This window comes from Macaca nemestrina, chromosome 6 (assembly GCF_043159975.1).
Source record: "Macaca nemestrina isolate mMacNem1 chromosome 6, mMacNem.hap1, whole genome shotgun sequence".
Taxonomy (NCBI): Eukaryota; Metazoa; Chordata; class Mammalia; order Primates; family Cercopithecidae; genus Macaca; species Macaca nemestrina.
The window spans coordinates 43,094,488-43,122,095 of NC_092130.1; the positions used below are offsets into that span (position 1 = coordinate 43,094,488).

Genomic DNA, 27,608 nt, shown 5'->3' on the forward strand with positions numbered 1-27,608 from the left:
CAGCTCAGACTCCTGGTGCATGGGAGCCTCTCGGGAGGGATCAGGAGAGAGAAGTGTGACTTCTTTTCTCCCAGAATCCCTCTGCAATAATTACATTCTATTAGGTTTTTCCATTGTGGGAAGGGGCTGTTTATTGTGTGAATTATATTTTTATACAGAAAACTTATTCCCAAAAGGTTACAGACAATATTCAATATGGGGAAGAGCGTTCACTGGGCATTCCTGTGGACCCTAGTCTGGTTAAATGAAACTTGCTGAGCCTGTTCTATGACGGGGAGCTGAAGTCTGTATGGCACCTGGTATGGCTTTCCCAGAGGTGACCTCTTGGACTCAACACTTCCACTGGAAGTCAGTTAACTGGGGGGAGTGTCAATACCCCCACGGCACCTTACAGGCTTTCTGATCTTCTCATGCTGGGACAGAGGGCCCCACACAGGAATAGCCAAACGCCAGGGAACCTGTTGCAGGATGAATCCTTGAGTATCGTAGAAGGGATTGACTACTTGTTCTCTGAAAGTAGAGGGTTGGGATTGACCCTAAGCAGGAACTGTGTGAATATGTTTCCTGTTGGACCTGGGATTTCATACAACAGGGCTGGGAAGCTGAGCTTCACAGGTGGCTGTGATGGTTGCTGGAGTCAGGGCAGCTGAGTGGGTTGGAAGCAGTGAGGTGCTTGCTTTCTGCAAGGCTCTTCCATGGGTCCTCTGTACAGCCCTGGGGAAGCTCCTGCCCTTCTTGGGGCCCTTCTTCCACTGTTGAGTGGGAGTGTGGAGCTTGGACATCTCCAGGGCACTGAAAGTGGCATCACTGTGTGGATGGACCTTGTGGGGAGAAGAGCTCGCCTTTGCACCTCTTCTGCTCTGGTTGAGCCTAGACAGGAGGGTCCTCAGTAGGGAGGGGAAGGAAATGCTATGTGGTTTTTGACCTCAATATAACTTATCGTTCCCTTCTGAAGGTCTGCAGGTGTAGCTAGTCTCTGCATAAGCATGAACACTGGACAGGGGACAGCCAACCTTCCCAGACCTCCCCTTTGTGACTCAGGCCCCTGCGGCTTCTTCTGACACCTGTGGGGGTGGACAAGTGTCGGGATGTACTCGCACTTGATTGAAGGCCTTCTGCTCAAAGACAGTCACCCAGCAGCCTTCTGATGCCTGAAAGCCTGCTTTGGGAGTACAGTTCTTTTGGTTCAACACTTGATCTGGCATCAGATCATTTATCTAGCATTAGTCATTACATTTTGGTGTGAATGAGGTTCAGCTCATTTCCTGAGATCATATTTCACTGGGAAAGGAGAATATAGATATTGTACTTTTAAGGGGGTCAGGTAAGAACAAAGAGTGGAACAAAGAGCCAGGAGGAACAAAAAGGGCACCGAACTTAGAGACCAGAACTGACAAAAGAAGTTTCTACTCTCCGGTGTTGCCAAAGGGCAAGGTTCGGTTCTCTGACTCCTTCCTCAACCACAGGTAATTTTCCGTGAATAACGGAGCATCTTCCATTTCAGCCTGCTCTCCTCTTCTAGTCTGAAACTCTAGCCAGATTTCTTTGTTTTAAATAACCTGTGAAGACCCTCATTTTCTTCCAGGAGCCTACTGTCTTTGTCATTCTACACCACTATTGTTCACACTTCTGCCTGACATTCTTCTAGTGGAAATCGACTTCATTTGCTCCCGAATGGGTAGGAAAGAGGTCATGGAAATTCCTCTTGAGATAACAAGTCTTACCACCCTCCATGGACACAGCAGAGATTGGCTGGGCTACCAGATGAATTTTTTATTTATATTTTCAATTATTCATAGTGACCAGTTCCATGGGGTGAGCTGAAAGAAATGCCCAAGACAAGATTTTTTTTTAAGTGACATAAAGAATACAATACCTTTCAGATTTTTAATTTTATTTTCTTCCATTGGAAGAGATTCTTACTCTGAAGGAAACCTGGCAGTTCTGTACTGGTGCATCAGGGCAATGGCATACCTGGCAAGGAGGGCCAAGGTGAGGCTGGGATTGCATCTCCACCGTAGGTCTAGCTCAGACACGATCCTCCACAGAGGTGTCTTTCTGAAGTGCTCTCTGTGGAACACCATCCATCAAAACGCTCTTTGCTGAGAGTTTGATCACATACATGTTTGCAAGGCTTTGCTCATTTCCTGGAGTTGGGCAGGCCTGTGTACCCACACACCACAGCCCTGGCACTCTCTGGTAAGTCACTGAGCACAGTCACATGGGAAAGGATCAGAGAAGTCCTGCAATAGAGAAAACAGTTTGCCAGCTTTCAAAGCACTCATTCTCAGCTAATTTGGCTACAAAAGCTTTTTGTTTTCTTCTCGTGACACATTATTAGAAGGAACAAGTTTTTAGAGATGTTTTGCCGTATAAAATGATTTCCTCCTGGGATTAGCTGTTACCCACATCATTGTAAACATGGAGTTTTTGCACACTGATTTGAGTGACTGGCACAGGATGCCGGGAAGTGTCCTCTACTCTCAGCAGGATGGCCAGGGCTGTATCTTTCCTATTCAGGGGTGTAGCCTGAGGGTCTACCACAGTGTCTGACACATAGAAGCTCAGTAAAAACTCATGGAACAAATGAGTGAATAAGAGAAGTTTTGTTTAAAAAATGTAGTAGGCCTGTAAAACCCTTAGTTCACACACGTCCTCTGTGCTAGTAGGCACAATCTCAAAAGCCAAGCGACATATTTCATTTTGCTTTTATTTTTTGCTATCATTTTTTCAAACCTGAGACACAATTGCATCCCTGAGGCCTAAGCCATCTTCTTTGGCAGCGTCCTGATTTTCTTTGTACAGTGAGACACCTGTTCGATTTGCTGGGTTTTCTTGACACTTATGAAGAGTAAAGTCTCTGGGAACAGGTTTTGTTTATTCTGAGCAGATCTTAAAATATAACTACATTTATACTATGCCTGCAAGGCACTCTGAGCAAACACACACTTTAGGAGAGGATAGAACTTGTTTCTTATCTCTGAGACCTTGCCTTGCAGAGCATAAAGTTTCTGCCAAGTGCATGCAGAACATAATGCTTGAAGTTGTTCCCCCTTGAGGAGACTGTGACCTGGATGGTGAAGTGAGTACATGAATAGAGACAGTGAAGAGAGCATCACAGATGGGCATGTTGACTTCAGAATCGTGGAGTGCCAGAGGGACCAGGCCTATGGTCCCATGGAGGGGTGGGCAGAATATGAGGGCTCTGATGTCAGGACTGGATATGAGTCCCAGATGCTGCAGTTATTAGCTCTAGGATCTTGGGCAAGTCAGACAGCCACTGTGGGCCTCAATCTTCTTCTTTTTTTTTTTTCCGAGATGGAGTCTACTCTGTCACCAAGGCTGGCATGCATTGGTGTGATCTCGGCTCACTGCAACCTCTGCCTCCCAGGTTCAAGTGATTTTCCTGCCTCAGCCCCCTGAGTAACTGGGATTAATGACATACACCACCATGCCCAGCTAAGTTTTGTATTTTTAGTAGAGACCAGTTTTTGCCATGTTGGCCAGGCTGGTCTAGAACTCTGACCTTAAGTGATCCACCCACCTTGGCCTCCCAAAGTGCTGGGATTACAGGCATGAGCCACCGTGACTGGCCTCAGCCTTCTTACAAGTAAAACTGAAGTAAGATCTGCCGACTCCCTGACCACCTCACTTAATTCTTACAACCTGGTGAGGGGTACTACACTTATTCTTATTTCACAGATGCAGAACTGAAGGCTCAGATAGGTAAAATGTCTTGCTTTAGGTCATAGTTAGGAAGTGGCAGGGTGGGTCAGGAATCCAGTCAACTCTGGCTGTTCTGAAGCCTCAGAGTGTGGCACTAATTATGATCCAGCATTCTTTCTCAGTGAAGACCTGTTTACTGGGGAGCTCCAGGAAGGGGTCAGAAGGAAGGGCTCAGCAGAAAAGTTCAGGCGGCCAATGTCAGGTAATGATGCATTGCACTTGTGCAGTGGAGGAGAGTGTGCCATCCAACTGTTCCAGTTCCCCTTTCTTGAAACTGGGATCAAGATCTCCTCAGTGATGACAGCTGGAGACTGAAAGGCCCCTGTCTGCCTTCTCTGGTGTGTGTTTTAATCAAGTGTTTTTCCTTTGAAATAGTAAAGTAGAATTTATGAGGTGCTTTCACACCATGCTCTAGAGACCATGGCCCTTGTAAATATCACATTCCCACTCACCTGGAAGGATGAGACGACTAGGAAATCAGAAGCTGGCACGTGCAGGAGCACACATCACACCTGAGCTGGACCCCGTGGGCAGACCTCAGGTTCTCAGGCTTAGAGGGTGATGTCCCCAGGTTAGGAGCCCTCATCCCAGGGGCTTCCAATTTGCTTTCAGTCCCAGCCACTTCTTCAGAGCATTTTCTATAGTCTACAGTGAATCAGGGCTCCTGGCTTTGAAGTAGAATCATGGTTCACCAAGCATAATCTGGGTGTCTCTGCTTGCTCCCTCAAAACCTCTCACCAGCCATGAATACCCTTGCTACATGTACCTGTCTGGTATCTTCCAGTGTCATGAGACAGAATACTTATTTCAAACTGATTTAAAAAAAAAGGAGCTTCAAGACACTACCAAGAATTCAAGAGATAGTTCTGGTTTTCGGTTTAGCTTGATGCAGAGGCTCATAAATGCCATTGGAACCTGGGTTCCCCCTTCCCGTATCTGAGCTCTGTTCTCTGTGCATTAGGTCTTTCCTTGGGCAGGCTGTCCTCATGGGGTGAGCTGGTTGCAGCAGGGCCAGTCTTACAGGCCCTTACATTTACATTTGGTAGAAAATGTCTTTCAGCCATTCTGGTGAGGATCTCATTACATTTCCCTGTCCAAGGAAAATGTGCCCATCCATGGACCAATCACCTTGGCCAGGAAAATGCAGTGCATTAGTTGACTGAGGTTTGAGTCACATGCTCCATCCTGGAACTGGGGGGAAGTCACAAAGCCAAGGACTAAATGTAGGGGACAGCTGGTTTCCCAAAGGAACCTATAGAAAGGGAGATGGATGCTGGTGGCTGTGATGTAAAACTTAATACTTCCCTTAGAGCTCTTTGATCCTCTGGTCACTGGCTGTGTGCTGGGGTTATATGTGCTGTGTGGGGAGAGTCCGGTGTACACTTCTGACTATATTACAAAGCAGACACGTATGTGTTCCCTGGCCATGTGCTAATGCTGATGTGACAACTTACACTTAAGTTGGTGGCGATATTATAGTTACCATTCATTGAGTCCGTCCCACATGTCAGGCATTGTCGGTCCCTTTGATGCACAATCTCTGACTCAATCTTTGAAATAACAATACGGAGGAGTGTCACTAGTTCCAACCTACAGATAGAGAAACAGACTCAGGGAGGTAAAATGCCTTCAAGATCATATTGTTAATTAGTGGAGAGGCCACGATGAGAAGTCATTCAGGTCTAGTGGCCAGAGTGTATTCTTGCTACCAAATCACTCTCCCACTCCTGTGGACATACTTATTTGAAAGAGAATCAGATGTTTATTAATCCTTCTTCAATGACAAGGAGAAACTGAAAAATGTCTTTGTTTAGGAGGGTCAGAGCTTGATGCAGCTGTAAACTGAATTCTCTGTGTGTATGTGAATATATACACTTGTATACGTGCTATTACAAAAATGGAGAAAGTTGAATCTCTGGTGTTAGTGTGAATTGATACTTGCTCCTTGTTTTTAGCTGAATGGATGCTGAAGCTGATGTTGCCTCTCTGATCCTGTAACTTGAGTTATTCGGTGCCTGTAGTCAGAATGTCCAGAAGTAGAGGATGTTGTGAAGTCTGAGACTACAGCTTTGGTAGACTTATTATTTTCATGGTACGTGATACAGAAAGGAAGATGCCATCAAGTCTCCTGGGTCAGTAGGGGTACCTAGGAGGTGGAGTGAGAAGGCTGCATAGGAAGTATGTGTTTAAGGAGCTCCAGTGGAAATGTGTTTTGGTCATTGGAAATGTTAGCTGCGGGATGTTCACCCTTGCAGACAAAACTACTTCTTTAGCCTGATACGCAAAGCTTTCTCCCTCATAGTCCCAACCTATAGCTCTGCAAATAGGCTTGATGTATCTGCCGAATGGGGTTTTACCTGCTCCTTGTACATACACTGTAGATTTTTGCTTCTGCCTTGGTTTATGTAACTTCTTGAGCCTGTGCCTAGAATTACTTTTTGCAAAAGGTAGCTGCCCATCAAATATTTATACACCCATGAGTTAATTCAGCAGGTATTAGTTGAGATTCCGCTGTATCAGGTGCTGTTCTAGGTACATGGGATGCAGTGGTTAGTAAGGGAGACAGTGTCCCTGGTCTTTGCCCTGGGGGAGCTCTCATTCTGACCTCCACTGAGTGAATCATTCACTCTGGAGGCTCTGCTGGGCCTCCAGCCTAGACACCTGCCCTAGGAGCCCTTTTCTTAGGAACTTGCACTTGAAGCTCTCTTGGCCTCCAATCCTGAAAAAATGTTTAATTCCTCTGGCTGTCCTTTTGCTAATGCCTCCAGGCAGAGAGCCCAGGGAAGTATTTCCTATTTTCTGAGAGGAGTTTATTTTGTAGGTCCTTTATCCAAGCCTCCTTTGGATGTAAGTCACAAAGACTCATTCAGGCTAGAAGGAGCAGTGATCAGGAGGCAGAAAGGGTAGTTTGTGCAGCCTGATTGCTGACCTCACAGAGACTGTTACCAGGAGCTAGAGAGTTAAGGGGTCTAAGAAAGCAACTCTTGGTCTCTTCTCTCTCTGTTCTCTGCTTTTCTGCTCTGCATTGCTCTTTCCTGAGCCTGGATTTACCTGCTTTACCAGGTACATTGGCGGCAAATGTCTGTCACACAGCTCTGGAATTTATAGAGCCTTATTTCAGATTGCCAGTGGAGAGCAATAGTCCTGTAAATTCCCATTCCCGATGTCAGAGGAGAGAATAATTGGGTCAGCTGTGCTGCCCACAGCTCTGGCAGCTGTGATCTGAAAGGGGATGGTGGGTTCTGGAATGCAAACCGGGCTGCAGGGCCTGTCCCTGTGATAGACAGAGGTCAATCGTAGAAAAATGCTGATGAGCTAAGGATACCACCCTCAAGCTTTCCTCCTGAGCCAGTCAACTTGCTGTCTGCTCAGTTTAGGATCCTTCTCCAAACCAGCAAACTGCGGGATTGGCCTCAGCTGACCCTTGTCCTCAATCTTAACACCAAGGATGGAGAAACTCCTGTTAGCGTGGGTAGAGAGTATTCATTATTTTAGAAAATTCTGTAAGTACTGTAAAGTACCTAGAGATCCAGTGTGTGATATTAATTTTGAAGGAGAGAAAATCATTAGCTAGGGTCAGTGAATCCTCTGTTATGGTAAGACTGTGTATTCCGAGAAAATAAAGAGCCTTTCTCACAGGGGGAAGAAAAGAAGCATTTGTACAGATAGGCTGTGTTCTAGATTGGTGACGGGCACAGGGCTCATGCTTTATAATGTAGTTCAGGTCCTGTCACCTGTATTTGATTGACTTGAACATGTTGAAAATTGTTCCAGTGTGTTAACGGGGGACTGGTATGTGTGCACGTGCAATGTGCAAGTTAATTAATGTTTGCTTTCCCTGTGCAAGGCCTGACCCTTTCTGGGAATACATACAGTGGGCCTGATGAGGGGAGGGGGGTGTGCTTACTTGAAGAGGGAGGCCTTAAATCTTTCAGGTCCCTGAGTTTCACAATAGCCATTAAGTGTCTGCTCAACTGCAGGGACCGTAAGCAGCATCGTCTCAAACTTGGCTATTAACTCTTCAGCTATGTACTCTTGGCCAGTTATTTCATAGGTGCATTACTAAACTACAGCATCAAATTTTGATGATGAAAGCAAGTGCATATTCATGGTAAAAATTTGGAATATACAGGAAACATAAAGAAGAAAGTGAAAAGCACCTGTCATTCCGTCACATAGAGAACAATTACTATAAACATTTTGGCATATTGCTTTCTCTTATTCCTCTGAAGCCAATGTGTGCATGATGCATTTTTTTTAAATAGCATATGATTTAATATCTGGTGTTCTGTGTTTTTTAACCTGTATTTCCCCATATCGTTAACTACTCAATGGATGTATCTCTTTTACAGTTTTATTCATGTGTAATTTAATTTCATAGCATTAGCCCATTTTAAGTACACACTTAATGCATTTTAATAAAATTACAAGTTTTGCAACTATACCACAATCCAGTTTGGGAACATTTCCACTGTCTTCCCAAATTCCCTGAGATCTCACTTGTACCCTAACCTCAGGCAACTGCTGGTCTGCCTTCTGTCTCTGTAAATGTGCCGTCTGTGGACATGTCATGGGGTGAAATCTCTCCACACGTGGTTTTTGGCATTTGGCTTCTTTTCCTGAGCATTGCTAATGGTATCCCCCTTAGTGAGGGGTGCGCCCTTGGGTGCAACACAAAAGTGCAAATATCATACCAGCGGTCAGTTTAAATGTTCTTAGAGACCCACCTGTTTTCAGTGCGTTGGGAACCACAGTCTGAAGGCTGTGAGCATCTCTCCCGTCAGAGAAAGGCAAGACAGCCAAGGTGTCTGTCCTTGGGCCGGAGGGCAGCGATTACAAATGTTAGCAGGACTGTGAGGAGAAAATGAGGCATCTGTGTCAGCATCTCTCTGACCTCAACAGGGGACCTCATCTTAGAGCCTGGGTTATTGCTTCATTCTGAACCAAAGACTGTGTTACAGCTATTGATTTTTACCGTGAAGGTTATCTTTGAAACCACAAGGCCAGAAAAACATTGTCTGCTTTGGAGAGAATGTGTAGCACCAGAGGAAGAAGCACAGGAAGGCGATCTGCGACCAGACCCTCCCACACTCCTGGAATTGAAACATTTTTGCTCTCTGTTTGCACTAGCTAATTAGAGAGACCTGTCTCAAGCCATTTACTTTCTTGCAGGGAGCTTAAAGGACTCCCCAAACATCTTGCTGGAATGTTTACAGCCTGTCTGCCTTCAGACAGGTGGAAATGATATAGTTCCTTTTGGCTGGAACCCTGTTCATATATTTGAAAGAGGAAAGCTTTTGAAAAGTCACCTCTTCTGTTCATCTCAGCAGAAAAGAAACTTGTTTGGACGCTCATACACTTTGTCAGCTGGAGTTCAAGTTATGTATCTGCATTGTTTTGAGGCAAGTCTGTCTCATGGAATCTGTGCACTCTTGTGAAGACAGCGAATTTTGTATAACTCACAGCACAAGAGCCAGGCAGAAACAGGGAGGGAGAGAGGAATGCCTCCATTGGCAGAGACCCCCAGAGAGTAGGACTCCACGGGGACCTGATGGGGCACCCTTTAAACTCCCTTGTCAAGATGGAAACTACCAAACCTTCATGTTCACAGTGATTCATTGGACATGAAGTTTATATAGCCTCCAACTCCTGATTGTTTTTGTCTTTCTTTTTTTTTTGTTAAGTAGTAGTAGAGGTCATTGAGATTCATCTCCCAACAAACAGACACATCTATTTGGAAAAATCTCACACTTCTATTTAGTGCTCCCAGAAATCTTTATGTATTTATAGATTTAATGTGCATATGCCAGTGTTCCTGAGAAATGTAAGTGCTCGGCTTTGACCAGATTACAGTTATACTATTTGTTTCCAACAACTTGGGTGCCTGGCATACAGCACATCCTTGCCAAGTACCACTGCCTGAGCACTTGAATTCTGAAGGATCTCTTACTCTCTTGGCCTGCAAATAAGAGTTTCTCACTTGTGCCTTGAGATCCTGTGTGTTTCTTTCTAATCAAAACATCCTCAGGCCTGGACTTATCAGGAAGACCAGAGCAGATGTCCATGGATGAGACCAGGGAGGCTTCTCCATGTCCCTGACTGGTCCCTAGTGGTGGCCAACGTGGGGTTCTCAACCTGGGGAAGGGCCCAGTGTCCGCTGGAGGTCTTGTGGCCTCCTGACTTGGCTCCCTCCTCCTCAACTCTTTCCCCAGTGCCTCCTGAGCTGTTTCCCAAGCTTTCTAGAACATCGTGTTCACTGTGTGACTCCTTTATCCAAAAGCCTGCAGTGTTTTCCCTTTACCTATAGAATCCAGACCTAACTCTCGAGCCTTAACATGTATTTCTAGCTGCTGCTTCCTAGTTCTCTCAAATTATTGTCCTACACAGCTTTGTACACTTAGGCCCTTTTGCCTGGTGGGCTCAGTGATGACTTTTCTTTAATGTGCATCAGATTCACCCGAGCGTGTGATAAAAACTAGACTCCCAGGCCCAACTCCCGGGGCTCTGCTAGCAGGCGGGGAGTTGACCAACACCCCAGGTGGTACTGATGGAAGTGGGTTGGGGCCACACTTATGCTGCTCTGGCTGTTGACATCTATCGATCTGTGCCACTTTTCAGAGCGTGATTGAAGTCCATTTTCCCTGGGTAACCTCCCCTCTCCCTCTTGGACTCACCCTCGTTTTTGTGGCACTCATTATTTGTGATACTCACTTTGCACTTAGCCTATTTTGCCTTGGACCATGATTTAAATGTTTGTTATAAATGTATTTTTTTCAGCGGACATCTGTCTATCTGTCCGCCTCTCTAGACACACACAGTCGCTTCTCGGCCTTTTGGATAAGATCAAGTGTAGTATCTACACACATACAGACATATATATGAAAGCACTTTCTATTTGCATGGCACGCTATCATGTGAAAACACTTTTGTGTGTATTCTTTAGCTCCTGCAGAGCAGAACCTTTGCTATCTGCACAAAATGTGGCACATCCCCTTCCTCCAGCCCGTAGAAGTGGAGAAGGATCCATGGTGCTGGCCAGCCAGTTGCTGTGGTAATCATACAGGACCTGTTGAGATAAGCAATGCTTGTTCTTTCAAGCTTTCAGCAAGTGTCACCGACTGCTGGTTTTGTGCTAGGTGCTCTGTTGGGTGCTGGGTGCAGAGCTCAGATGGTGGATGAAGCACACAGGGTTTTCGGGCTGGGGGAAGATGAGCGATGAACCTAAGTAGAAAAATCACTAATCATGATATTACTGTGAGGCACCAAACAGGGCTGGAGTCTTAAGTAATGGGCAGGAAGCCTTCTCAGAAGAGGGGACTTGTAAGCTCAGGTCAAAGGGAGGGGCAGAGTCTTGTGAAGAGAGCCGGGGGAGTGTCACAGACAGAGGGAAGGGTGGGGATCCGAGGAGGAAAAGATCATGAAGAGCTGGGTGCCTGGGGAGGTTGGAGTGGAGAGCTGGGGATGGGAGCCTAGGCAGGGCCAGAGAGGGGAACAGGAGCCAGAGTGACCACCTGGGGCCTCGCAGGCCTTGCTGAGGAGTTTCTATCACTGGCTTTCAGGTGTGTGTGTTACTTTGGATGTGGGGGAGTGATGTGATCTGGGTTAGTAGAACTTGAATCTGTAAAAAATGGCTCTATTTCAACAAGTCAGATGAAATCAGGGTGGAACTTGAAGGTCAGTGATGGGTCTGGGGAGCGTTCTGTTTGCCTGGGATGTGCTGTGGCAGGTTGATATGGTTTGGATTTTTGTCCCCTCCAAATCTCATGTTGAAATGTAATTCCCAGGGTTGGAGATGGGGCCTGGTGGGAGGTGATTGGATCATGGGAGTGGATCCCTCCCCAGTGGCTTAGCATCATCCCCTTGGTGATGGGTGAGTTCTTGCTCAGTTAGTTCACCAAGATCTGGTTGTTTAGAAGCATCTGGGACCTCTCCTTTCTCTCTGTCTTGCTCCCTCTCTCACCATGTGACATGCCTATTCCTTCATGAGTAAAAGCCCCCCGAGGGCGCATCGGAAGCTGAGCAGATGCTGGCACCATGCTCATACAGCCTGCAGAACTATGAGTCAATTAAACTTTTCTTCACAAATTACCCAGCCTCAGGTGTTTCTTTATAGCAATGCAAGAACAGCCCAACACACAGGGCTTTTGGAGTCAGCTTCTCTCTTGTGGGCCCTAGTCAGGGTCTGATTGTGGTGCTGCATGCCCTGGGAGTGAGTTAGGTCTTCTTGGCCACACTTTGGCAGGTCTTCCAGTTGCAGGGATTCAGAAGACTCTGGAGTTGGAAGACGTCTTATGGATCCCTTTGCTCACCTTCCTTATTTGAGAGATGACAAGGCAGACTCAGGGGAGGCAACTCACCTGGGACCTACGGTTGCAGCCTTGCCAGTCACGTTGGTGCTCCTTTTTCTGACACAGAGGAAAAAACAGCCCCTTGGCCTTAGAGTAGCATGAACACTGCTGTGCAGCTGAGTGAAGAGCAGGCCTCCTTTGAACCTCTTGGGAATCACAGTGGATGCCCAGGAAGTACAGAGAGGCTAGGAATGTGAATCCTAGCTCCACCACCATTTGCTGATTACATGACTTTTGGAAAGTCATTTAACATCTCTCTGGCCTCCTCCTGTAAAACGACAGTACATAATACATACCTTGCAGAGATGTCAGGTGGATTAAATGGTATAATGTGCATAGTACTTATCACAGTACCTAATATAACAGGTGCTCAATAAATGGAATGCTGAAAATACCTATGGCTGAATAATGCTTGGCATGTGTGACTTCCTTAGATGAAAGCTATAATTATCAAGGTGAATGTGGGACTAGGAAGATCTTCGCAAAGATTCACACAGGTCCTTCCTGGCAAACTGAGGGAGGTTTGGTAGAGTGAATTAGAACACTGAGCTCATGTAGGCATGGCCTCGTCTCTTCATCTCCTCATTCTATGTCTGGCACATAGTAGTTTGTCAATATGTATTTGTTGAGTTGCATGAGTGGGTATTTTTACTATCAAGAACTTAAAGCAATTTACATACCTAAGTATCAGCCTTGCATTCACATTCACTTTTAATTTTTGCTTCTAGCTTTCTGTGTGAATTTGACAATGCATCTGGTGTTAGGTTTGGAGCAGGTTCATGTCCTGTGGTCTGAGAGATATGTGGCTTTAAAATAAATGCTGTTGCATTTAAGGAGTGAATTAAACTGGCTTTATCCTCATCTAAAGAGGTAGTGTCAGTTTGCATTTTGGCTGAAGCTGGTGGAAGGAGCTGGGAAATGCAGGAGGATTGTGGTAGGTATGTAGCCCTCACCATAAAAGCTGCTCACCACTGACAATTGCAATTATAGTTTCCATCCCCACAGTGTCTGGTGGGGGGGTCTCTGATTCAGCCAGCCAAAGGTACTGAGCAGAGATAGAGGGCAGTGAAGTGGCAGGAACATAAATATTATGAATTGGGCCCATAGGTCATCTCTTAGCTCCTGTGCTTTGGGCAGCTCGTCGTAATGAAAGAGCTAATTTTCAGGAGCGGTGGCCTGGTGGGAGGCCTGGCAGAGCAGAGTGAGGTCTCAGGTCTGCTTCCCATGGGACATACAATAATGGCTGATCTGGCTCCAGCTCATGACAGTTAGTTCCCACTGAGCCTAGTTTGAGGACTAGGGCAGTCTGTCTTGTAAATGAGAGAGAGACAGGAACTACAAAGAAGGTTCCGACCCCAAAATAGTATTTCCTTCTACCATTTGTTCAGTCTCCTTCAACTCCTTACCTAGATTCATTTAGGTGAGGAGACCTGTGGGTGCTATGCTGAGTGAGCCATGCATATGGCTTCTCGAGCTTGCACTATGGGATAGTATGTGTGCGCAAAGGGATGTGGTGCATTAGAGGAGCCAAGAAGACAATAATGCAGAAAGGTTCTGCAGAGGCATGAGGGCACACCATTCCCCTGTGTTCCCTTCTCCCTCCCCACTACATCCCATGCTTTGCATCAGTTCCCATTTTATTTTCACAGCAGCGCTTTTTTAGGTTGGACATTCCTCTAAAGTTTAGTTTTAAACACTGGGTTATTGCATGCTTAGTGTCCAAATGACCCATAAAAATTTTTCTACTGTTAACGAAGGCTTCAGATGGATTTCTGTGATGCATGGCATCTGTATTAGGGTTCTCCAGAGCAAAGGAAACAAAAGGAGATATTAGGAGATACAGACAGATGTATATGTGTATATATAGGTGTATATACATAAATAGATTTATTATAAGGAAGTGGTTCATGTGACTATGGAGATTGAGCAAGCAGGAGACGCAAGAGAACCAACGGTGTAAATCCCAGTCTAAGATTTGGTAGGCTCAAGGCCCAAAAAGAGCCTATTTTTCAGTTCCAGTCTGAAGTCAGGAAAAGACTAATGCCCCAGCTCACAGTTACGCAAGAGAAGCTCCCTCTTCCCTAGCCTTTTTCTATTCAGGTTTTCAACGGACTTGATGCGGCCCACCCACGTTGGAGAGGGCCAGTCGGCTTTACTCAGTCCACTGACTCAAATGTGAATCTCATCCAGATACACCTTCACAGACACAGCCACAATCATGTTTCACAAAATGTCTGGGCACCCCATGACCCAGTCGATTTGACACATAAAATTAACCATCACAGCATCCGAAGGCTGGGGTGGGGTGGTGAAAGCACGCCAATTGTTTCTGACTTTATATACCATTTGCAATTCCCAAAAGGGTTGCAGGTAGCAAAAGCAGATTTAAAAGATCCCATGGTATACGGAGACACTGTCGTTTAGAAGTAGTGATGCAGATGGCTTGGGTTGGTGGTGTGGTTCTGCGGCGTACTAATTGTGTGATCCTGGCATGTCTCCTAGCCTCTCTAAGCTTCAGCTATCTCAGCAGGAAAGTGCGAATGAGAATAGCACCTTCTCCTTAGGATTGTTTTGAGGAGAAAATTAAACAATTCATGTAAAACACTTAGCATTGTGCCTTGGCCTGTAGCACACTGGCTGCTGTTATAGCTGTATTCTGCATTGAGAAGGGGGGCAGTGACTAGCGTCAATATTAAGTGAACACTATGGGCCTGGCACAGCGTTAAATGCTTTGTCTGTGTGAACTCCCTTCTGGCCTGTCTGCTCAAGAGCTAGGTTCAGGTCTTAGTATCTGACTTGCTCTCTCCCCCGAAGACCACACGGATCATGTTTTCTCTTCTGGGTTTTTTTTCTTTTGTCATTTAAATGAGAGGGGATGTATTTCTTTGGGGAGGGCATAAGTCATCCTTGTGAACTTTCACTCTTCCCAGTCCATCCTCTTCCTGCCATCCCTGTCCCCAGAGTACAGATGAGGATGGGGATATGGCCTGGGAACCTGAGGTCCCTGACCCGGGGACTTCAGTAAGTTTGCCTTCTATCTGGGTGAGATTTACAGATTCTGCAGAATCACGTGGTTGCCCTTCCAGTGGATTACTGGCACAGATTTATTGGTCAGTCCAATCATTTTGCACAATTTGTTCTCCAATTACTGGCAAAGAGGAGTTCAGCTCTCAGTGGGATGTCAGGCGGCAGAAAAGGCTGTGATGAGCTGCTGCTGTTTCCACCCTAAATGGCTTCACAGGTGGGCGTGGACCATGATGGTTAATTCTGCAGTGTGATCTTAAGAATCTGAGGGGTCTCTGTAGGAACAGTGTATACATTTTTTCCCCTTGCTGTGGCTTTTTTCCACTGTTTCTTTGGCTTGAGGATCTGGACTATTTCCCATGTTAGGAAGGCCCACTCTAGAACAGGCAAATGGGCATGCCTTTCCAGCAGCTCATGCGTATGTGTGGCAGGACTTGTCTATGATTTTGGTTCATTTTCTTCACTGTGACCCTAGGAGCTGTGTGTTTTTATTATTTTCTACCTTACAGATGAGGAAACAGACGCGCAACCTGGTTATTTGCTTTGTCTGAGGTTACACAGCTTGTGTGTAAAAATTAAGGCTATATTTCAAGAATGTACTGGCCTATTGGAACAGGAAACATCAAGACACCATTTAAAGAGTCATGAAAGGCTGGGCATCTTCCTGTTTTCTGGAAGATTGAAACCAAATGTTTCAACCACTGGTGTCTCAGTTTCCCTGATGGCAAAATATACATGGTTGTATTGGTTTCTGCCAGTGCCATGGGGATATTTAACACTTCATTATGTTATACTTAAGAATGTATATTCTTATTTGTTCTTGTGAGTTGTTTTATAAGATTATAAAATAAATCTGTATTTTTTATATTAGAAAAAGTAAAAGTTACTAAAAACTGTGAGTTATATATTTTTGGTAACATGAGTTTTCATGATTGGGATACATCCAATGATAATAACTACAGCTGGCACTTACTATGGGGAAGGCAGCATTTTAGGTGATTAACTCATGAGATCTTTAAAGCTACCCTGTGCAGTAGGTGCACCTGCCGTTCCCATTTGACAATAGGCAAGTGGTGGAGCGGGGACAGGAAATCACTCGGACTCGGGGTGTGTGCTCTTCACCACAGTGCTCTCTCCCTACCCTCATCAGGAAGCGTAACTCCTGGGCTTTTCAAAAAGTTCTGTTTAAGTCACTGATGAATGAACATTTTTGTTTTTTTAGAATTTAAGGGAAGTGTATTCAGAGTGAGGCTCTTTTGGATAATGTCAGAAATAATGAGGTTTAGTGTAGTATGTATCAAAATACACCCCACTTGAGGACATCCTGAGAGAAATTACTTGCTTGATGTTTCGCAGTGGGTGTAAACACAGTGGAATGATAGATGAGACAAATTCAGGTAATCTCCAGATTAAAATTCCAAACAGTCAAATAGTATTTTTCTGGGAAAGGTTGAATCTCCTGATAAGCTCCAAATTATATTCCCACCTTATTTGAGAATATGTGTTGGCAGGTTTAACAAGATCTTGGCACATTCTAATTTGAGATTTATTACAAGATGTGTGCATGTTTAATAGGGCCTTAATTATTCATATCCACATCTTCCTGACAGTAACTTCCTTCAGCTGTAGATAAATTCCTGGCACATTGGGGAATATTGGCTTTTGCTATTAAAAAGATCCAGTGAAAGAAAAATCAAATGCATATGCAAGAAATTACCCAGGGCAACCAGCTCCACTCAGGCTGGAGCTTGTCCCTCGTATGGGATTGCCAACCAAGCTCTTCTGTGCTCCTGGACTAGGGAGCAACCTGGTGGAATGGAAAGAGCTCAGGGTCTGAAGGTAGGCTCACCTGAGGTCAATTCCGGTTATAGCCTAAGAATCGAATGCCTTTGCCCTGATTTCTTAAAGTCTGCAGGATCTAGATTTTTTGCATGCAAAAGTAGGTACCTAATGCCTCCCTTAAAGAATTGATGTGAGGATAAATGGAAACATCTGTCAACTGGGAGGGGTGCCGTGTATGGTACAGGGAGTACTGAGTGGGAGCTGCTTTTTTTTCATTTCCTCTTCCCTTGTCATCAGTGCTTTGAGTCCATCTATGGATATGACACAATGGTAATTCTCTTTTATGGAAATAAAGGGAATATGGTAAGAAGTACTGGTCAAAATGTAGGGAAACAGGTGCTCCCCGATGCTGTTCATGACTGTGAATTGGCGCAGCCCTTTTAGAGGTCGACCTGTTGATATCAATCAAAACCAAAAGGTCTGAGGGCCTTTGCACTTGCTGTTTCCTTTGCCTGGAATGCGTTACTCACACATGTCTGTGTGGGTTTCTCTTTATTTTAGACCTTGGCGCAAATATGACTTAGAGAAGTCATAGCTGATTGCCCCGTGTAAACTGCCACTGCCCATCGCTCTGTGGATTGCTTATGCCACTGTTTTCTCCATAGCTCTTAATATTTCCTGGTATTAACATATCCATGTGTGAGTTTGTCTGTCCATCTCCCCCACAAATGAGAGGTCTGAGAGAGCAGGGGCCTTTGATTTGCTCCTTTCTGTGTACCCAGCTCTGAGAGCCTCCCAAATTGCTGGAATTACAGGTGTGAGCCACCGTACCTGGTCAAAATTTTCTCTTTTCTTAAGGTTGACTAATATTCTTGTGTATTTGTACACCATATCTTATCCATTCATCCACAGATGAACACTTGGGTTGTTTCTACCTCTTAGCTTTTATAGATCATGCTGCACTGGATCTGGGAATGCAAATATCCCTTTGAGATCTCGATTTTAATTATTTTGGGTAGATATTTGGAAGTGGGATTGCTGCATCATGTGGTAGTTCTCTTTTTAATTTTTCGAGGACCCTCTATACTGTTTTCCTTAATGGTTGTGCTAATTTACACTCTCTGATAATATGTGAGAGATTCCTTTGCCCCACACCCTTACCAACACTTATCTTTTGTTTTTGGTGATAGTCATTCCAGCAGGTGTGAGGAAATATCATATTGTGGTTTTAACTTGCATTTCCCTGAGTATTAGTGATATTGAGTATTTTTTTTTCCCACACATGTTGGCCATTTGTATGTCTTCTTTGAGAAATGTCTATTTCAGGTTCTTTGCCCATTTTAAAAATTGGGTTGTTTTCTTGCTGTTGAGTTATTTGAGTTCTTGATATATTTTGGATATTAATCTCTTCTAAAGTATTGTTTGTAAACATTTTCTCCCCTTCTCTTGAGCCCATGTCATGTCAATGTTTGTTTCATATATTTGTCTCCTCTAATGTTAGGTGCAAACATAATTATAATTGGTATGTCTTCCTGGTGAATTGACCCTTTTATCAATATATAAGGTTCTTATTTGTCTCTTATGACAGTTTTTGACTTAAAGTCTATTTTGTATGAAATACATATGACCACCATGTTCTCCTTTGGTTACTTTTTGTGTGGAATATCTTTTTCCATCCTTTTACTTCCATCCTGTGTGTGTCCTAAAATCTAAAATAAGCAAAGAGTCTCATCTTCTTTTAAAAAAAAATCCATTAAACTACCCTATGTCTTTTGATTTGGGAATGTAATTCAGTTTCATTGAAAGTAATTACTGATAGGGAAGGACTTACTATTGCCTTTTTGCTATGGCTTGAATATGTTTCCAGAAATGCGCATGTTAAAAACTTAATCCCCAGTGCAGCAGTGTCTGGAGGTGGGGCCTAATGAGAGGTTATTAGCCATAAGAATGGAGTGAATGAATTAACACTGTTATTGCAAGAGTGGGTTTGTTATAAAAGAGAGAGTTCATCCTCCTTTTACTCTTTATCTTGCTCTTCTACTATATGATTCCTTTCACCATGATTCCTTTTACCATGTTATGACACAGCAAGAAGGCCCTTACCAGATGCTGGTCCCTCAATGTTGGACTTCCCAGCCTCTGGAACTGTGAGAAAATAAATTCCTGTTCATTATAAATTGCCCAGTCTCAGGTTTCCTGTGATACTAAAATGGGCTAAATTGCACTTTGTTTTCTGACTGTCTCTTAGTGTTTTTGTTCCTTTTTCCCTGTTTTGATTTTTTTTTTTTTGGTAAGGATATGCTTTGATTCCTTTCTCATTTTCATTTATGTATCTTACGTAGGTTTTGTGGTTACATGGGGCTTATTTTACAGTTGTAATACCTATTTTAAGCCAAAATCAACTTAGCTTCAGTCACATACAAAAATTCTACTCTTTGACTTCTTCCCTCTGTTTTGTTATTTTCACAAATTACATCTTTTGTATTGTGCACAATAAAAAATAAGTGATTAATCTACCATTGTTAGAGTATTACAATATTCTGTATTTGTAGTATTTATATATTTACCTTTACCAGTGAGTTTTTTTTTTTTTTGAGTCAGCGTCTCACTCTGATGCCCAGGCTGGAGTGCAGTGGCACAATCATGGCTGACTGCAGCCTCGACTTCCTGGGGTCAGGTTATTCTCTTACCGCAGTCTCCCAAGTAGCTGGGACTACAGGTATTGTGCCAACATGCCCGGCTAATTTTTGTATTTTTTTGTCAGAATGGGGTTTTGCTATGTTGCCCAGGCTGGTCTCGAACTCCTGGGTTCATTGCCCTACTCAACCAATGAGCTTTATACTTCTATATGCTTTTATGTTGCTGACCAGTGTCCTTTCTTTTAGCATTCTTTCTTTTCAACTTGAAGGACTCCATTTAGCTTTTCTTGTAAGGTGGGTCTAGTGGTGATAAATTTTATCAGATTTTGTTTATCTAGGAAAGCCTTTAATTTTTCTTAATTTTTGAAAAAGACACGGGAATCTGGATTGACAGTTTTCTTTTCGTTTCCTTTCTTTTTTTTTCTTTTTGAGACAGAGTCTCACTTTGTTGCCCAGGCTAGGGTGCAGTGGCATGATGTTGGCTCACTGCAACCTCTGCCACCAGGGTTCAAGCGATTTTCCTGCCTCACCCTCCTGAGTAGCTGGGATTACAGTCACCTGCCACCATGTCTGGCTAATTTTGTTGTACTTTTTTAGTAGAGATGGAATTTCACCATCTTGGACAGGCTGGTCTTGAACTCCTGACCTCGTGATCCACCCACCTCGGCCTGCCAAAGTGCTGGGATTACAGGCATGAGTCACTGCTCTGGCCCTTTTTTTTTCTTTTTAAATCACTTTGAATGTATCATCCCACTCCCTTTTGGCCTGCAAGGTTTCTGCTGATATATACACTGATAGTCTCATGGATACTCCTTTGTATGTGATGAATTACGTTTTTCTTGCTTTCAAAATTCTCTCTTTGCCTAACTTTTGACAGCTTGATTATAATGTATCTCAGTGTGGACATTTTTGGGTATGTTCTGGTTGAGATCTATTTGGCTTCTTGGATTTGGATGTTCATTTCCTTTACCAGAGCCATTATTTCATACAAGCTTTCTGCCCCTTTGTCTGTCTTTCCTTCTTCTGGAACACTATAATATACCTATTGGCCTTTATGGTGTCCCATTGTAGGTCCTTTAGGGTTTCTTCACTTTTTCTTTTTGGTTGGTGTTTCTATGACTGAATAATTTCCAGTGACCTGTCTCTGAGTTTGCTGATTCTGTGTTGTTTAAACAGTTTTGCCCTTGAATTATTCTAGTGAAATTTCCAACTCAGTTATTGTGTTCTTCAGCTCACAAATTTCTTTGGTTAAAAAGTACTCTTTTTCATTTTATAGACACCCTCATTTGTTTATACACAATTTTCCTGAGCTTGTTAAGCATCTTTATGGTGGTTATTTTGAATTGCTTATGAGATAGTTCGTATAAGTCTGTTTCTTTAGAACCAATTTCTGGATATTTTTATTTTGTAACTTTGACTGGGCTGTGTTTCCCCATAACTTTGTGAGCCTTATAATTTTGTGTTGGGATTTGCACATTTGAAAAAACAACCACATTTCCCAGTCCTTGTGGTTTTTCTTATAGGGAAGGACCTTCAGCAGTCAGCCCAGCTAGAGATTCCAAGCATCTCTTAACCCTTTTTGGGGGAGAAATCTTTTCTAGGCTTGTGTGTGTAATTTCCCATTTAGAGAGATTTGCTGGTCTCTTTTTCGGGTGCTTGTAGCCTCTTGCTCCCTCTGGTGTCTGTATGAGGTATTTCAGGTTTTCTGGCACTTTTTCTGGCATTGAACTCTTTTCTGTTCTCTGGCTCCCAGGTATCCAAAGTTTTCTGAGTCTGCCAGCACTCTAAGTCAGGCAAAACAGAAACCACTCCCTCTGGCAGTCCTTGAAAAGCCAGAACACAATATATACATTCCACCCTTCCTTTCCCTCCCAGTGGAGAAGCCACGAGTTGGGTGCTTTCTGCAAATTGTGGCAAGCTGTGCTGGTGTCTCTGGGTGATACTAAAAGTTCTCTGGTGCTGCCACAGCTTCTGAGCTCTCTTTTGTTCTCTGTGGATCCCAGACATCCAAGGTATGTCAGTTTCCCATCAGCACTCTGAATCAGGCAGGACAGAAACCAGTCCCTTGGACAGTTCCCTGAAAAACTGGAACATTGGAAGTATTTCAATTTCTTCAATTTTCCTCCCATGAGAGAATCCACAAGTTGGACTCTTCCTTTTGATCATGAGCTGTGCTGGCTTGGGAGAAGGATTGATATAGTTGGAATAAAATAGCATTTTGTTACCCATTTCAATGTAGCAGTTCTTGATTTTGAGCTTGCCTGGGGTACTGTGACTTCCTAACTGATTTCTGGAGTTCTCATAAAGGTTTTTTTGGATCATGTGTTGTTGTTAAAGCTGGTGTTTCCATTGGGAAATGAGCTCTCGGGTTTCCTTTTCTACAGTCGTGCTGATGCTACTTCAATAAGAAGTATAGTTTTATGGCTTTGCATAAAATTGTATCCTAGCATCACTCTACTGAAAACATAACTAGTTTTATCATTGATGCCTTCCAATAAACCATTTACAAGTATTAAAAGGACTTGCTCTTGGAGAGATGTCAGTGTGTTAGTTACAGTGAACAATAAGCATATTGGAAAAATGTGTTGGATGAAAGAAAAGGGTAATGAATGGCTTTAAATTAATAGATCTTTCACCTAAAGCTATCCATGGAGTATTGCTTGTAAATCAATTAAAGGCCAAAGGAAATATTCATCATTGAATTCTATGGGTTTTTACCTAGAAAAATTTCCCTCAAAATGCAGTTTCCCTGGAAATCTGTGAATCCTCAGTTCTCTGATGAGAAGCAGCTTAAAATTCAGCTGGGTAGTTTTTGTGATGTCTCAAACAGGCTCCATAGCCTTCGTGATATATAGTCTTGGAATTTGTATGTGCCTCCTCTTTTCTCTGAGGGCAGAGATTGGACAAACTTGAACTGCTGATATAGAGAAAGTGACTTATGTTTTTTAGCTTTCAACTGCATTGCTTGGCAAATTTTAGGGGCTAAAGCATGAATTGTATGCTCTGGATAGAATGGCAACTATTAAACGTCTTCTGTCACTGAGCAAGTCTGTGAATGAATGAACTTTGATTTCCTGCAGAGACGTAGGTGAATTGGTCAGTAAATCCACATTATTGAGTGTCTCTGCCCTCAGCAGCATGTCGTGGGATTAGGAAAAATTTTATCTCGACCAAGAGAAAAGTTTAAGGAGGGCCTGCTCTGTGCTGTCTCATATATGCCCTAGTTTTTAGAGTCTTAGCTTTCTCCCCAAACACCCTACTTGCAAAGAAGGGAAAATTAAACAATAGGCAATACTTGTTTCATCTTTGAATTCCCATTAATCAAGGGGTAGTCTCCTAGTAACATCCTGGATCTGTTTCTATTTCCACTTCAAACCCACTTGGCCATCTAAACAATTATCTGGCTCACCATTCACCAGAACCCTAGTTACAGGGAGAGGAATCTCGAGCACTCTTACCTTTTCTCAGGGTACTGAGAGGGGTTCCCAGGAGACTGGGCTGAGAAGACAGACAAAGCCCCTCATTATGATCAGGTGGTCCCTCTGTGCTGCTACCTGGAAATAGGAATTCTGCTTGACATTCTAGACAATAGAGCCATGCTTTTTTTATTATTTAAGGACAGCCTTTTCTTTCTTCTCAGGTAGTCGACAGCTAGCAATTTAAATGAGCTGGGTTTATGGATGGCTGCAGAAATCCTCTTTACTCAAACCCAGTATCTATCCATCAGCCACTGTGCAGCACTTTACCGTGGAGGCAGCGGGGGGACAGCTCATCAGAATCGCCCCAGTGGAATGTTATGATAGGAAGAAAGAGGAATAGATTACATATTTATGTGGTCTTTGAAAATGCAGTGGGACAGGAAGATTGCTTGTAACGTATGCAGTTACATTAAATGACTATTAACCTTCACTGGTTGTGGATGTCTGGCGAATACATTTGTGCCTGTGTATGTTGTGTGGCTTGAAAAATTAATGAGACTTTTAAAATAATCAAATTAAAAGTATTTGTTACTCCAGGTTCTGGTGAGCTATCAAAACAAAACTGGGTACACCTTACAAAAATAAAGTGTCTGCTGAGAAGAATAAAAATATGAATTGCAGGGGGAAATTGACAGCTATGTGGATCTTGGAAACTAGTTTCATCTGATGGAGTAAAAGAAGAGAAAATATGTCCATCGTGACTAGTTTTATTTGTAGATTATGGTTAGTGAATTCTCTCTTTTGTCATGAATACATCACATTCTGGAGGAAGGAGGTGGCCTTGCAGTAACGTTTTATTTTTGTGGATGCCAGATTTTTCTTCAACCTGTTGACCTGTAGAGTTGACTTGTCAGACATGGTGAAACACGGTACCTGCTGAGCTGAGCCTCCATTTTCTGAAACAGGGTGTGTCCAAGAGGTTTTTTTGACAAGGATGTTTTAACTATGCTGTATACACCATTAGAATTTCAGTTTTGTTTTTAAACATTCCCATCTGACTGGAGCTTCCCTCCATCCATTCCTGAAACTCACTTATTCCTGATCTGCTGAAGCCCATGTTCTCTCCGGTGTCCAGGATTGCACAAAAACAGCAACAATATAGGTCAGGGATGAATCCCCTGGAGCCCCTGAAGGTTAGAGACCACCAGATCTCACCACCCTTACTCCATGGCCAGGAGATAGGAGGAACAAGGAAGAAAAGGCTTCCAGCAATTTCACTGTAGGACCTAAAAGCAGAGGCTCTTTCTGCTTCTTGACTGAACATTTCTTACAAAGCCCTCTGTGCTTACATAGCTGTAGTGAAAACTGGGGAGGGAGACAAGGGCTGTAGTTGGTGACCAGAAACTCTCCCCCAGGATACCCGCACTCACCTCTGCCAAAAGACATGTTCCTCTGCCTCAGTCAAGCAGTAAAATCAAGGAGCAGCCATGCTGTGCCCAGAGGCCCTTGGAAGAAGGTAGGCTGCTTGATCTTCCTAGCTGAGTGGCCATTCAGAGCTCTTATCAGCTTGGAAAAAAGAGTAATCCTCAGAAGGATTCACAGGTTCACCCTTCTTAGATGGTGAGGCACCATGGGGACTCTGGTTCTTAAATGAATCTCCTCCAAAGGCAGGTAGATTTGTTCTCCAGTGGACACACAGCGGGCCCACGCTGAACGCAGAAACGGTGTTATTCTAATTGTTAAATAAGAAAAATGACATGTTGTGAGTTAGGCTAATTGATCTGCAGAATTCTGGTTTCCTGCAATTTAAGACTCTGTCCTGGGCATGAATGAAATATTCAGAGGGCAGAGGAGCTAGAGATGAAAACTGCAGGGAAAAAAGTAGTTAGAATAAGGTTTAACTTGTACAGTTCTGAATTCCAGGGATTTAAAAGTAAAGGCATCCAAAAATGCTCCTGCTGCCAAGGCCAGGTTGTCAATAATAAACTGTGAGCCACAAGCCCTGGGTGTAGGCCTGGAAGCTAGCAGAGAGAGGATTCAAACTGGCAGGTTCTCCAGCTCCCAGCTTTAGCTCTTCAGGGCTGAAACTTTGCTCTGAATTCCTTGAATCACACGATATCAAGGACTAAGAGGGAGGGCTCACGTCATAGCTGAAAGAAAGGACAGCTCCAAGTGCTCAGGAAAGACAAAGTTCTTTATTGAAAATAAGAGGATTGTCTCTAGCTAGTCGCTGTGGTTTGATTGCATCGCCTCCAAAATTCGGGTGTTGCTCATTGGATAGCATTCAGAGGTGGGTCCTTTGAGAGGTGATTTGAGGGCACCTTCCTTCATGAACAGGATTATGACTCTTATAAAAGAGGCTTCACACAGCAGCATTTGGCTCTTAGTCCTTCCACCATGTGAGCACACAGTGTTCCTCCCCTCTGGATGGTACATCCCTCCTTGGATGCCAAAGGTTATCACTTCGATCTTGGATTTCCCAGCTTCCAGAACTGTGAGATACAAGTTTCTGTCCTTTATAAATGACCCAAGTCTCAGGTATTTTGTCATAGCACAAGTGGACTACCAGCCAAGCCTTCAACAACTAGCAGCTCGCCTCTCAGAAGGCAGTCTGCTTTCCAGTGGCCCTGGCATAACCTGGGAGCCATCGGAAAGGCTGAGTCTCCAGCACCCCGCCCCCCAACCCCGCACCCTGCCCAGGACCTACTGAGTCAAAATCTGTATTTTAACAAGATCTCCTGGGGATTCATAGACACCATGAAGTCCGAGAAAAAGAGAGGGATGGATGAGTTGTCTGTATCATTTCAGCAGATCTTCATGGGAACCTACAGCCCGGTCGCCTTGCTAGTGCTGGACACAGCGGGAGGAGACAGACACTGTGCCTAGTCTCAGGAAGCTAACTGTCCAGAGGAGAAGATGGCAAATAATGATCATGAAATGATCTCAAAGGGGTGTTTGTGAGAGCCTTGAGCCATCTGTGCAGCAGGAGGCCACTCGATGTGCTCTGGTGGCAAGTGTCCTGGCATGGAGGTCTCCTTTCTCTCCTGTGTAAAACAGAGGCATAGAAGGTAAAGTGCTCAGTTGCTCTTAGCTACTGTTTCTCATGTATCAGAGTGGAGATAGTGGGGCGTGGCGGGGGGGATGGGATGCCAAATTTGCTTCACAAGGCTGCTAAGTTATTCACCAAAAGTTTGCTGAACCTGTATTCTATACCCATCGCCATACGTGGTTCAGGGTGGAAGACAGATCCTTGGAACTCATAGCCTCATGAGAATGACAGATGAGATGGAGAGGGAATTACAGTTCCATGGAGTACAGCCCCATAGAATATGAAATACAGAGAGACACTGAGGATTAGTGTTGAGTTCTGTCCATGGTGAATCTTGGAAGGCTTCCTAGTGGAAGAAGATGGATTTTTAGCTAAGACAGTGAAACTATTCATTGACGTGGTTCTGGTTCTAGCTTTTGCCTTTTTTTTTCTCTGTCAGAGCTACATCAGGTCATTGATAAACTCAGGTAGAGGAGAGTAGGGACCTGTGGGGATTGGCAGGGGTGAGCAGACAGGTGAGGGTTCCTATTTTAGAGAAGCTACAGGATTTGGTGCATACTGAAGCTGGCTTTGGTGCATATAGCAACTCTTTCAAATGTTCCTGAAGACAACTCATTTCTGCTGGGTATTTAGACTGAACTGGTGGTGCATGTAGGTGGACAGACAGTTTTAAATGCTACTATCTCAGTAAAGCCAATTAAAGACATGGAACTGGCTGGGGTTGTCCTGAGAGCCTAATTTATGGAGCACCTACTTGGTGCTGAGCTCAGGATGAGAGGCAGTGGAGGAATAAAGAGAACATGGAAAACGTGGTCCATGTACTCCAAAACCTTTAAATATGGCAGGATCCCATATGTCCTCTTAAATAGAGCCAGGCAGTAAACCAATAGCTAAGGACTGTAGCTGTGGATAAACAACAGACACGTGACAAATACTGATACTGGCTACTTTTCATAGAGAACAGTGTGTTCCTGGCACTCTGCTGGGTGCTTTATAGATGGCATTGCTAATTAATTTTTAAAAAATCCCCAAAGCAGGTTTTATTATCTCTGTTGTACAGGTGAGGAAAATGAGACTCAGAAAGCTTGTCACTGGAAGAACTGGGGTTGCAGTGCAGGTTTGTTAGGTGCCAAGTCCTGTCTTCTTTCTATGGAATCATGTATCACTTCTAAATCCAGCCCATGGAAGCTGGTGGAGGTACTAGAGTGCAGAGGTGGTAGCGTTTGTGGGGCTGGAGTTTGGAGACCTTTGAACTGATATTAGAAAGTAAGAATTGTCCAGTATCATGTGAGAGAATGATGTTTTCTGGTCCTTATTCACTGATGAGCAGTGATGTGCCTGGTTGCCTTGTTAATTAAAATGAGCCAAGGAAAGGAAATGAGATGGGCACTGCTTGTCCTCAGTGGCTGTCAGGCTGGGGAGAAATGGAGGGTTAACTGGGATAAAGCCCTTGGGCAGGAAAGCCTACAGGATAGAGCTCAGAGCTTGAGGCCAAACTGAATTGAGATGATCTAGAGACAAGGAGCTCTGTGAGGGTGATGGGAGGAGAGCTTGGATGTCTGCAGGTGGGTGTGGTGCAGGACCATCTGGGAACACAAAAAGCAGGCTCTAGCCAGTCTCC

At 44.0% G+C, this 27,608-nt stretch overlaps 1 protein-coding gene and 1 pseudogene across 1 annotated transcript in view; both read left to right on the forward strand.

Annotated features, from left to right (window-relative positions):
- The window catches only part of LOC105467102 (SPARC (osteonectin), cwcv and kazal like domains proteoglycan 1), a 514,664-nt gene that overhangs the window by 150,498 nt on the left and 336,558 nt on the right, over window positions 1-27,608 (forward strand). The gene's annotated exons all lie outside the window — the stretch shown is intronic.
- Window positions 10,544-10,691, forward strand: LOC112424116 (U2 spliceosomal RNA; annotated as a pseudogene).